This window comes from Herpailurus yagouaroundi, unplaced genomic scaffold (assembly GCF_014898765.1).
Source record: "Herpailurus yagouaroundi ecotype Mexico unplaced genomic scaffold, PumYag 203, whole genome shotgun sequence".
In the NCBI taxonomy this organism is placed as follows: Eukaryota; Metazoa; Chordata; class Mammalia; order Carnivora; family Felidae; genus Herpailurus; species Herpailurus yagouaroundi.
The window spans coordinates 13118221-13128775 of record NW_024412434.1 but is presented as its reverse complement, the minus strand read 5'-3'; the positions used below and the strand labels follow the sequence as shown (position 1 = coordinate 13128775).

The 10555-nt window shown below is 43.9% G+C and overlaps 1 protein-coding gene across 2 annotated transcripts in view; it reads right to left on the bottom strand.

The window, feature by feature from the left end:
- PIP4K2A (phosphatidylinositol-5-phosphate 4-kinase type 2 alpha) overlaps positions 1-10555 on the bottom strand; it is a 197082-nt gene that overhangs the window by 93904 nt on the left and 92623 nt on the right. The gene's annotated exons all lie outside the window — the stretch shown is intronic.

Sequence of the window (10555 nt, the reverse complement as noted above, 5' to 3'; positions counted from 1 at the left end):
AATAAATAAACGTTGAAAAAAAAAATTAAAAAAAAAAAAAAGACAGAAAATAGAGCACTGTTCACTGATGTGAGAGGAGAGAAAGCTGCCACCGGCCGCTCAGCTCGTGTGGATGCAGAGGGTCTGACGCCTGGAGTTCAGGAAGCAGAAAGCGTGTTGTCTGTTGCCAGCCACTGTTGCACCCTGGGGGAGACAGGGGATTGCATCTTTAGAGACCTGTACCCAAGAGGCTTCAGAGTTGGGAACGCCCGGCACAGAGCGGGGTGAGCTGGGGCCCAGGACGAATGGAAATCTCCATTCTCACCATCGGGACCCCAGCCCCCACCCTCTGCTCTGCTGTGATCATGCTCGGCCACTCCCTGTGGGGACACTGGAGGCTCCCTCTCTGGAGAAAGCCCCCAGAGAAAACTCCACCAGTGGGCAAAGAGAGGAAGGCTAGACACACCCTAGCCGTGTTCACCCGAGAGCCCCCTGGCCAACAAGCGTCGCCACCCCACATACCCAGAACTGGCAATCTGTTTCCTAGTCTCATTCCTAAATTTGAATGGATAGCAGTGAACCACCAGACACGCGAGGAAGGTCTCTAACACGAAAGAGGAACTGAAAGAAACCTCTTTTTCAGCGATATTTAACACCACGTAATACTAAGTTATCAAATTCAGTATTCTACTAAATACTCAAATGAGATACAGAAGGGTAAACGCTATCACTTTAACCAAAAGCTGTGTGATTATTTTAACCAAAAAGAGGGGTGGGGGGGGGAAGAAAAGGCGTAGGAGAGGTACAGCCTCATCTATCATGGCAGACAGTCAACAGAAAATTCTACAACTGACAGATTCATAGACAGAGGATAAGCATATTACCTAGAAATATAGAAGTAAATACCAGGGTTAATTATCATTAGGTATACCTGTGTGCTAACATGGGAAGTTCTTTAAGAAATAGTTCGAAGTGCAAAAAAAGCAAGATGTGTTTACTATGCTCCCATACAGGTTTTTTTTTAATGTTTATTTATTTTTGAGAGAGAGTGCGTGCACACACAGACACACACACAAGTGGCGGGAGAGGGGGAGGGGGTGGGCAGAGAGAGAGAGAGAGAGACAGACAGAATCCGAAGCAGGCTCCAGGCTCTCAGCTGTCGGCACAGAGCCCCGACTCGGGGCTCGAATCCACGAACTGCGAGATCATGACATTGGGCACTCCACCGACTGAGCCACCCAGGCGCCCTGCTCCCATGCAGGCTTTTGAGAAAGGTTTTACATTCGTGTATTTTATATGAAACGTACAGGAGGAACATACAAGCTACAGGAGCGGGTTTAGAGATACGGGGTGGGGGTGAAGTTTCTCACGTGTTATTTTCATAACAATGACGGAGGGAAAACCAAAGCACTCCTGTGGCTTCTAACCCAGGGGCGTATCATAGAACTACAAGGCAACGTTCCCCAACAAAGAGTGCACGCTCCTCGCAAAGATAAGGGAGAATTTCTACTTATTTTTTTTTATCAACGAAAACTAACTTTTGTAAGTGTATTTTCCCTCCTCAGTCCACATGTCCATCACGAGCTATATGCCGTAAGGGAGACCACTTAAAGAAACAGTAAGAACCCTTACTTGGAGGGGCCGGCAGTGGGCATATCACAACTTTGTCCATGTCTCGTGTATTACAACGGATCGTAGTTTACACGTGCCCGGCTGAGTGCACTCACAGAATATACCGTCTGGTTTTAACTAAGCTAAATTAACCCTCACAAAGCAGACACGTGCTGAAAAAGACGCCTGAAAAGAAGCGACCGAAGCTAATACTAAAAACACGAGCACCTGTTAACAAGAATATGGCAGGGCTAGCAGAAAACGGAGCTCCGGGGGCATTTTCTCTGTTGGCCAAATTATGAGGTCAAGTGTTGATGATTTAAACGGATATGACAAGAATGGTTCAAAAACAACTGAAATTATTGAGAACACTACTTAAAATGTGGGCTCCCTTGCATTCTGGGTAACTGATATAAATGCCCTTCCCTAAGGTATCTTGAGATATTAGCTGGTGATAGCATCATGCAATTGAAATTCGTAAGTCATTTAAAAACTAGGCACTCAAACTGAACACAGACATCTGTAGTTATTTTAATGTTTCACATCATGTAATACTAAACTACCAAATTCAGCACTCTTCGACATTTTACTAATTTAACGATTAGTGTCCAGAAACTCACTTCTTTAAGATTTTTTTTTTTTAATGTTTATTTTTTGAGAGAGAGAGTGCATGCACGCAAGTGGGGCGGGTGGGCAGAGAGAAGACACAGAAGCCAAAGCAGGCTCCAGGCTCTGAGCTGTCAGCATGGAGACCGATATGGGGTTTGAACTCACCAACTGCAAGATCATGACCTGAACCGAAGCCAGATGCTCAAGTGACTGAGCCACCCAGGCACCCCAGGATGTTTTTTAATTTTTTTCTTATTAATGTTTATTTATTTTTGAGAGAGAGAGAGAGAGAGAGAGAGAGCAAGCACGAGTGGGGGAGGGGAGGGAGAGAGGGAGACCCAGAATCTGAAGCAGGCTCCAGGCCCTGAGCTGTCAGCACAGAGCCTGATGTGGGGCTCGAACCCACAAACTGCAAGATCATGACCTGAGCCGAAGTAGGATGCTCAACCTACTGGGCCGCCCAGGACCCCCAAGAAGCTCCTGTCTAGGTTCCCTGACTAGCAGAATAGGCGCTACGTATGGCTTTTTGTTCCTCCCAAGGTAAAAATGGCCAACCGTGCATGAAAGCCAATATGGCACCACATTCAAATGCATTCATTCCTTTGTCAGCAAACACTGTTAAGCACAGACATAGAAGATACTGGGCAATATGTGAAGACAAACTCCACAGCCTGGAAACTTCGCTTCACGGTTGCATCAAAGTGAAGATGGTTCTAACACGTGTCTGCTTCTGGAATTTGCTACATCACTCCATATACTCCCAGAACTACTGTGTAACGGTGGTTGAGAAGGAAGCAGAGCCCAAGCACTTTAAGAAGGGATACGAGTCACATGCTTTTCCTTTACAAAAAGCCAACTGTTCCAAACGTGTGGACCTCTGCAGGGGTCAGAGGGGCCTGTGGCTGGTGTGCGACCTGTCAGCTCAGAAATAAGCATACTTTAGGGGCGCCTGGGTGGCTCAGTCGGTTAAGCGTCTGACTTCGGCTCAGGTCATGATCTCGCGGTCCGTGGGTTCGAGCCCCGCGTCGGGCTCTGGGCTGATGGCTCAGAGCCTGGAGCCTGCTTCCAATTCTGTGTCTGCCTCTCTCTCTGCCCCTCCCCCGTTCATGCTCTGTCTCTCTGTGTCTCAAAAATAAATTAAAAAAAAAAAAAAAGAAAGAAGCACACTTTAAGCATCCTTTCAAAGTAAAGGTGAGGCTCAGCGTTGAGAAAATAACTGCTTTTCAAGAGACACGCATGCTCTGGAAAGAGAAGATTCTAAACACGGACGTTTGGAAACGTGTCCACTGTTTTGTGACCTTGGTGCCAAAAACAATGTGACCGTGTCACCTATGAAAACTCTTGCATCAGCACACTTAGAAACTTGGAAGTTGGCTATTCTAGCCTATCAGAAATCTCGCCAGGGAGTTTCGCGTTGCTTTGTCCAAACTTCAAAAACAGCGTACCTCTCAATAACTTTGGGAGATTTCAGGGAGAAGGAAATTTAACATCCTGAAGTCAACGAAAACCTGTGTCAGATCGACTAAAGCTGGTCTGGCCGTGTGGAGACAAGGGATGTGGGCATTTAGTCCAAATGGCCAGTGATACGCACCTTCCACTGGTGTTTAGACGTCTTTGTGGGCACAAGTTTTCAGCCACGAAAGCCTTTAAGGCCAAGAATCAAAATATACAGCAAGAACCTCAGAGGTAGGCTTGAGAGAGATCCGCGTTAAAACAAAATGTTCAAAATACGCAAATGAATTACCCTGCTCACTCAAAAAGTAATCATTCTTGGGGCGCCTGGGTGGCGCAGTCGGTTAAGCGTCCGACTTCAGCCAGGTCACGATCTCGCGGTCCGTGAGTTCGAGCCCCGCGTCGGGCTCTGGGCTGATGGCTCAGAGCCTGGAGCCTGTTTCCGATTCTGTGTCTCCCTCTCTCTCTGCCCCTCCCCGTTCATGCTCTGTCTCTCTCTGTCCCAAAAATAAATAAACGTTGAAAAAAAAATTAAAAAAAAAAAAAAAGTAATCATTCTTAATGAGGGCAAAAGATTTTTTTATGGTGTTAAAAAAGGTTTCTAAGTATTTAATCTTACTTTTTTTTGGCTTTGAGATATGCTGTAAAATCTGTACATGGGCTTGTTAATATTCATGTAGGAAACTGATACGTAAAAAAATCCACAGGGTAGCATGCTTACATCTGACACATACGATGTGTGATCAAAAATGTCTGGAATTTATTGTTCTATGGGAGATTTTTCAGTACACAAGCCTTTACCCCTCTTAAAGCCCGGTGGTTGTTTGGCTGCATGTTTAGGAGAGTAAAAAGTTGCCGGGTATTTTAGACATGACCCTCTCCTCCTTTGCAGGCCCCGAGGCACCCCCCCAGCACGCTCAGAGCACTACTGAGAAAGAAACGTGATCCTGGCCGGAGGCAGGCACACTACATAGCATTCACACTTAACCATAGCAACATCACATTCTGAAAACTGTCAAAAAAACACTTTCACATTTACCCGATCTTTCCATCATAACAATGAGGCAGGATTATTCTCGCTGCACAAATGAGAAATAAAGTTTAAGGCCTCAGCAAGGAGGGTAAATTCAAAAAAGGTAAAATTAGACTCCTTTCTGCTAAGCCCCGACGTCTGTGCTGACCTCACACGCACTGGACCCTGCACCCCGGAGTCCTGAACAGGGCGTCCCATGGAAAGACATGGCAGAGATGTGGCCCAGGATTTTATGAGAAAACAGGAGTCCAGCTGAATCCCCTTCCTGGGGCTTGTGAGAGGATGCTTCCAGGAATCGCGGGGGGGGGGGGTGTTAGCATGTGAGAAGTTTGTGAAACTTGGTAAGTTTGGGATATAGATTTGTATCAAATGATTGTATGAAATTAACCACATTTGGTATCTAAATCTCAATCTTCTCGGTTCATGTCTCCTCCCCACCATTTCGAAAATACATTCTGTTCCAAACCTTGAGAAGAGCTTGCTTCTAAGCTCAGAGCTTTTGCATCCGATATGCTGAATTAGTCATGTTTTCCTGGTGAGTTACATTCTTTAGCCTAAAAGGCTATTTCAAGCATGTGCAAATGCGTTTTTCTAAAAAATGAAAGCCAACAAGCAACTCAAGTTTTGTCTAAAAAAGCATTAATTGTTTAGCACACAATAGTCTAAAGCTATTTTATTCGGAACAAGAGGATATTTTTTCGAAGACATACCAGACCACATTTCTTACATAATTTTCTTTTGTCACTGCAAATGTTTCTGAAAATGAAGGATATGCTCGCCTAAGTTTAAGTGTAGGGTTTGTGGCGTATCTTTGCTTCTACTAGGCTGAAAACTGCAGAGAGCCACTGCTCTCCAACAGAGATACAAGTTTACTTTATATTCTGATGTGAAGCAGAGGGCTGTGTGTGGTTTAAAAAATAATCATTAGCTCAGCTAATTTCTTTTTCGTGGCTGAAAACAGAGCATTTTTAACCCTTTACTTAGATTCCTATATACTCACAAATACATGCACTGAAGTGGGTTTTTTTTTTTTACAAATATAAAAATAACAAGTCCTTTTAACCTGGTTTAAAAAAAAAAAAACTGTCACCATTTCATAACGCATTAATTTTCCAAAACATGTCATACCAATTAATGTGTATCTCCTATCCACAAGTACTCCTGATTCATGAACTGTCAGAAGAACAAAAAAGCTGCTGTTTGTTTTCATTATTTTAGGAAAAAAGAGCACTTGCCATCACATGGGTTTTGCAGAAATAATTCCATTCTCCTCTTCCCGACCTCCTCCCACTACACTTTATGTATTCTACCGACTATAAAAATAGATAGGCAAAAAAGACCCCAGAGAATTAGATGACAGAGCATCTTAATTCCTAATTAGATCGACTGACATTAATTTCTCATTCTCCATATGCCATGAACATGAATTAAGGATGCAACACACCAGATTGAATCCAGGAGGTTCTTACTGGATTTTAAACCTGGAAACTTCTAAAAGGTTGGACAGGGGACTGACGGGACCCTTAGCTGTTACAAAAGATTCTTTTTTTTTTTTTCTTTCGCCATTGTATTCCAATAATCTTTTTTCTGAATCATTGGAGCCTAATGGTTTTCATCAACAAAGAACCCAGGTGGGCACTGAAGCTATGAACTGCCCAACATGACAAATAATTCCTGGGAACAACATAGCACTGCCCTAAGTGGTCTCTCCAAGGTAAGGGAAAGGAATTAGAATGCAGCTCTTAGTATGAGGTACATAAACGATGGAGATCTTAAACGGTGCATTCACTTCCCCGTGAATGTCTTTTTTACATTAACTCTAAGAGTCAACTTTTGCATTCAGATGTATGGTCCTCTGCTTGCCTTTTGAATACCCGATTTGAACACAATTTAAAGTTGATTAATTTGCAGTTAGAAGGCATACTCAAGAAAGAGAACTGTGATGGAGATAACCTCAAATTCATGTTTTGTCAACTCTGAGTAGGTTAATTCCTGGTCATTTTTTTTCCTCTCAACCTGAATATTGAAGGTAAAAAAAAAAAAAAAAAAAAATTAAGGGAATGCTGTCTGAAGTTCCATGGGAATAATTTTTTTCAATCTTCGCAGAGGAAACTCAAAATTTGTTTGTCAATTAGTTTTTTTTTTTTTTCTTCCTGGTATTTTCCCCCTCCTGTCACATGCTACCCCATGTACCTCAGCAAAGGCCAAAGGGCTTGAATTTGCCCGTGTCCCTGCTCACGGCTTCGCTGCCTGATACAAATGTGCAGGGATGTCGCGCGAGAAGCACTTAGATGTTTGAAAGTGAGGAACGAGAGCCTTCCGGATGCTCACGAACACAAACACAACTTTGTGCGGGCACAGCATAAACAGGAAGGCACCCAAAAAACCTCCCACACTGCCTGCTCCTGCTCATTAAGGGTGTGACGTTTAAGTAAGTGACATAAGCCTGCATTTGTTAAGCCAAAATCTAATGTTAACAAAAACCAGAGGGGCGCCTGGCTCAGTCGGTTAAGCGTCCGACTCTTGACTTCTGGCTCAGGGCATCATCTCATGGTTCATGAGATCAAGCCCCATGGAGGCCTCTTCACTGCCAGGGCGAAGCCTGCTTAGGATTCTCTCTCTCCCTCTCTCTCTCTGCCCCTCCCCTGCTCATTCTCTCTCTCCCCGCCCCCCCAAAAATAAAAAAAAGAAAAAGAAGGAAAGTCACTAAAGATCTTGCTACGATACATGACAAATTATGCTTTTGGTAGATGTCATCTACTGTTACAAGAGCTTTGCCCACGTGCGAAGCATTTTATTGTTGAACTTAAGAATCCCCACATGATATTCAGGGATAGCAATTATTTGAGGACCTTACTGATTCCTTATCTAAAGACAATCTAGGGGCGCTTGGGTGGCTCAGTTGACTAAGCATCTGGCTTTGGACCAGGTCATGATCTCATGGCTCTTGAGTTTAAGCCCTGCATCCAGCTCTCTGCTGTCAGCACAGAGCCCGCTTTGGGTCCTCTGTCCCTCTCTCTCTCTGTCTCTGCCCCTTTCCCACTCATGTGCTCCCCCACCCCCCAAAAAAATAATAAATTAAAAGTAAATAAAGACAACCTAAGGAGAATTAGAATGAAAACATTTCCTGTACCAGCATGTAAAACAAAATTTCTTAAATTAAGAGGAAAGTTGGCCTATGGTCATCTTTTTCCCTACTAGATTATAAGAACTTTAATGATTTTATTCATCATTGCTACATTCCCGTCCATCCCAGGGAACAACTCCAAGAAACAGTTGTTGAGGGGGTGGCGCAGTCAGTTAAGCGTCCGACTTCAGCCAGGTCACGATCTCGCGGTCCGTGAGTTCGAGCCCCGCGTCGGGCTCTGGGCTGATGGCTCAGAGCCTGGAGCCTGTTTCCGATTCTGTGTCTCCCTCTCTCTCTGCCCCTCCCCCGTTCATGCTCTGTCTCTCTCTGTCCCAAAAATAAAATAAACGTTGAAAAAAAAAATTTAAAAAGAAACAGTTGTTGAACAAACTTTAAATCCTTCCTTCATTTCCTTCAAACGTGACTTTACTACTCTCTTTAGAAAAGACAAATCCTGATATTCGTATTGATCTCTCAAAAGACCAATGATCAAACTCCTAATTACTAAGTTGCCGAGGTTTGGACTGATAATATGCAACGTGACTTGAAGATTATTTTACTGGCATAAAATAAATGAAATCAAATCATCTCCAAACACTAATTCTACCCGCTGAGCAACTCTTGAGGAAGAGAATATTGGTTTGTATACATTTACCTGGCATCTTAAACTCACCAAAATGCTCCTATTATTTAAACCATCTTTACAGTATATGAACCTCTGTCATCATCCAACGGCCCAGAAATCACAGAAAAACGGTACCCTAAGTGCTTTAAAGTATCACCTACAATCTACTAAGGAAACGAATTCTTGACACTCAAAAAACAAAACAGAAAAAAAGAAAAAACAAAACAACAAACAAACAAACAAAAAACCCCAACCCAACACAATAAACAACTTTCACTCGCATTCAACTTGGTGGCAGAACAGAAGAGAAAATTTATCCGAGCTCAGGCCAACAATGCTGGAGGATGTATTCAGTTTTAATACACAAGCATCTTTAAATTCACCACCTCTAAATGCACACTATGGAAAGCCTGGGAAATGAAAGAAAAAAGAAACCAGCTACTACAAGCATGCGTGAGACCTGACTTCCATGTGGTTAAATGTTTATCTCCTTGCATTCCTGAAGAATGTGGATGCAAAAGAGCTCCTTAGACCCGTGGCTACTTTAACACAAGGGCAGTAATATCTCAACTGGCACAGTCAGTGAGAGGGAGATGACAATTTTTTATTTCAAGGACAGCAATCTACTGAGTTAACTATACAACAGGCTGTCCTTAAAAAAAATTTTTTTTTTTGATGTTTATTTTTGAGAGACAGAGAGAGACAGAGAGAGCAAGTAGGGGAGGGGCAGAGACAGAGGGAGACACAGAATCCGAAGCAGGCTCCAGGCTCGGAGCTGTCAGCACAGAGCCCAATGTGGGGCTTGAACTCGAGAACCCTGAGATCGTGACCCGAGCCAAAGTTGGATGCTTAACCGACTGAGCCACCCAGGCGCCCTGACGTAGAATTTTTTTTTTTAATTTTTTTTCCACGTTTTTTATTTATTTTTGGGACAGAGAGAGACAGAGCATGAATGGGGGAGGGGCAGAGAGAGAGGGAGACACAGAATCGGAAACAGGCTCCAGGCTCTGAGCCATCAGCCCAGAGCCCGACGCGGGGCTCGAACTCCTGGACCACGAGATCGTGACCTGGCTGAAGTCGGACGCTTACCGACTGCGCCACCCAGGCGCCCCTAGAATTTTTTTTTTTAAAGGACAGCACAGGGGTGCCTGGGTGGCTTAGTCAGTTGAGCGTCCAACTTTGGCTCAGGTCATGATCTCGTGGTTTGTGAGTTCGAGCCCCATGTAGGGCTCTGTGCTTACAGTTCAGAGACTGGAACCTGCTTTGGATTCTGTGTCTCCCTCTCTCTCTGCCCCTCCCCCAAGCATGCTGTCTCTCAAAAATAAAAATTAAAAAAAAAAAAAAAAAAGAAATGGGGAGAGGTGCCTAAGCCTTTGGGAGGCGCTTAAATCCCGAGGGTGGACCAGTGCTTTATAAGAGACCTGTAGAGATCCCTACGCCCAAGTGAGGACACAGAAAGAAGATGCCGGCTATGAACCAGGAAGAGGTCCCTCACCAAAATGTGACCATGGTGGTGTCTTGACCGTGAACTTGCCAGCTCCTAGAATTGTGAGACAGAAATTTCTCTCAGTTGTTTATAAGCTGCTCAGTCAGTGGTGTTTTGACAGAGCAGCCTGCACGGCCTAAGAGAGATGTCCTCCCCCCAAAAGTCTGACTCTTCAGTTGACTGGATCCCGTCTACGCACGATGCTCTGTACTTGGTAAACAGGTTCTGCCTGACTAAAAAAGCTTGCCCAGTAGGGCAGGTTTCCAACCACAGACCACAGCAAGAACAGAGACACAGGACAGACAGCCTTCTTGTTTGACACAAAGCTGTTAATGGTATCGTGCCATTTCCTGTACCCAATTTCTAATTTTAATGATGAGTTACGCTGCCCCCGATTATCGCGAGAACGGTTTACTTATGTGATTTATACGGTTTTCTCTAACCCTCTGATACAGAACGCTAAGACTGAGAGTCCTGCCCCTGTTTATTACACGTGGTGATGTTAAAAGCATTGTTTCAAATCAAAGCTACTTTGTAGATATTCAGAATCTGTCACATGTAACTACTTAGATATCACGATACAGAATTACTAAATGACTATTAAAATGTAAGTGGGTAAAAAAGATCTTTGTA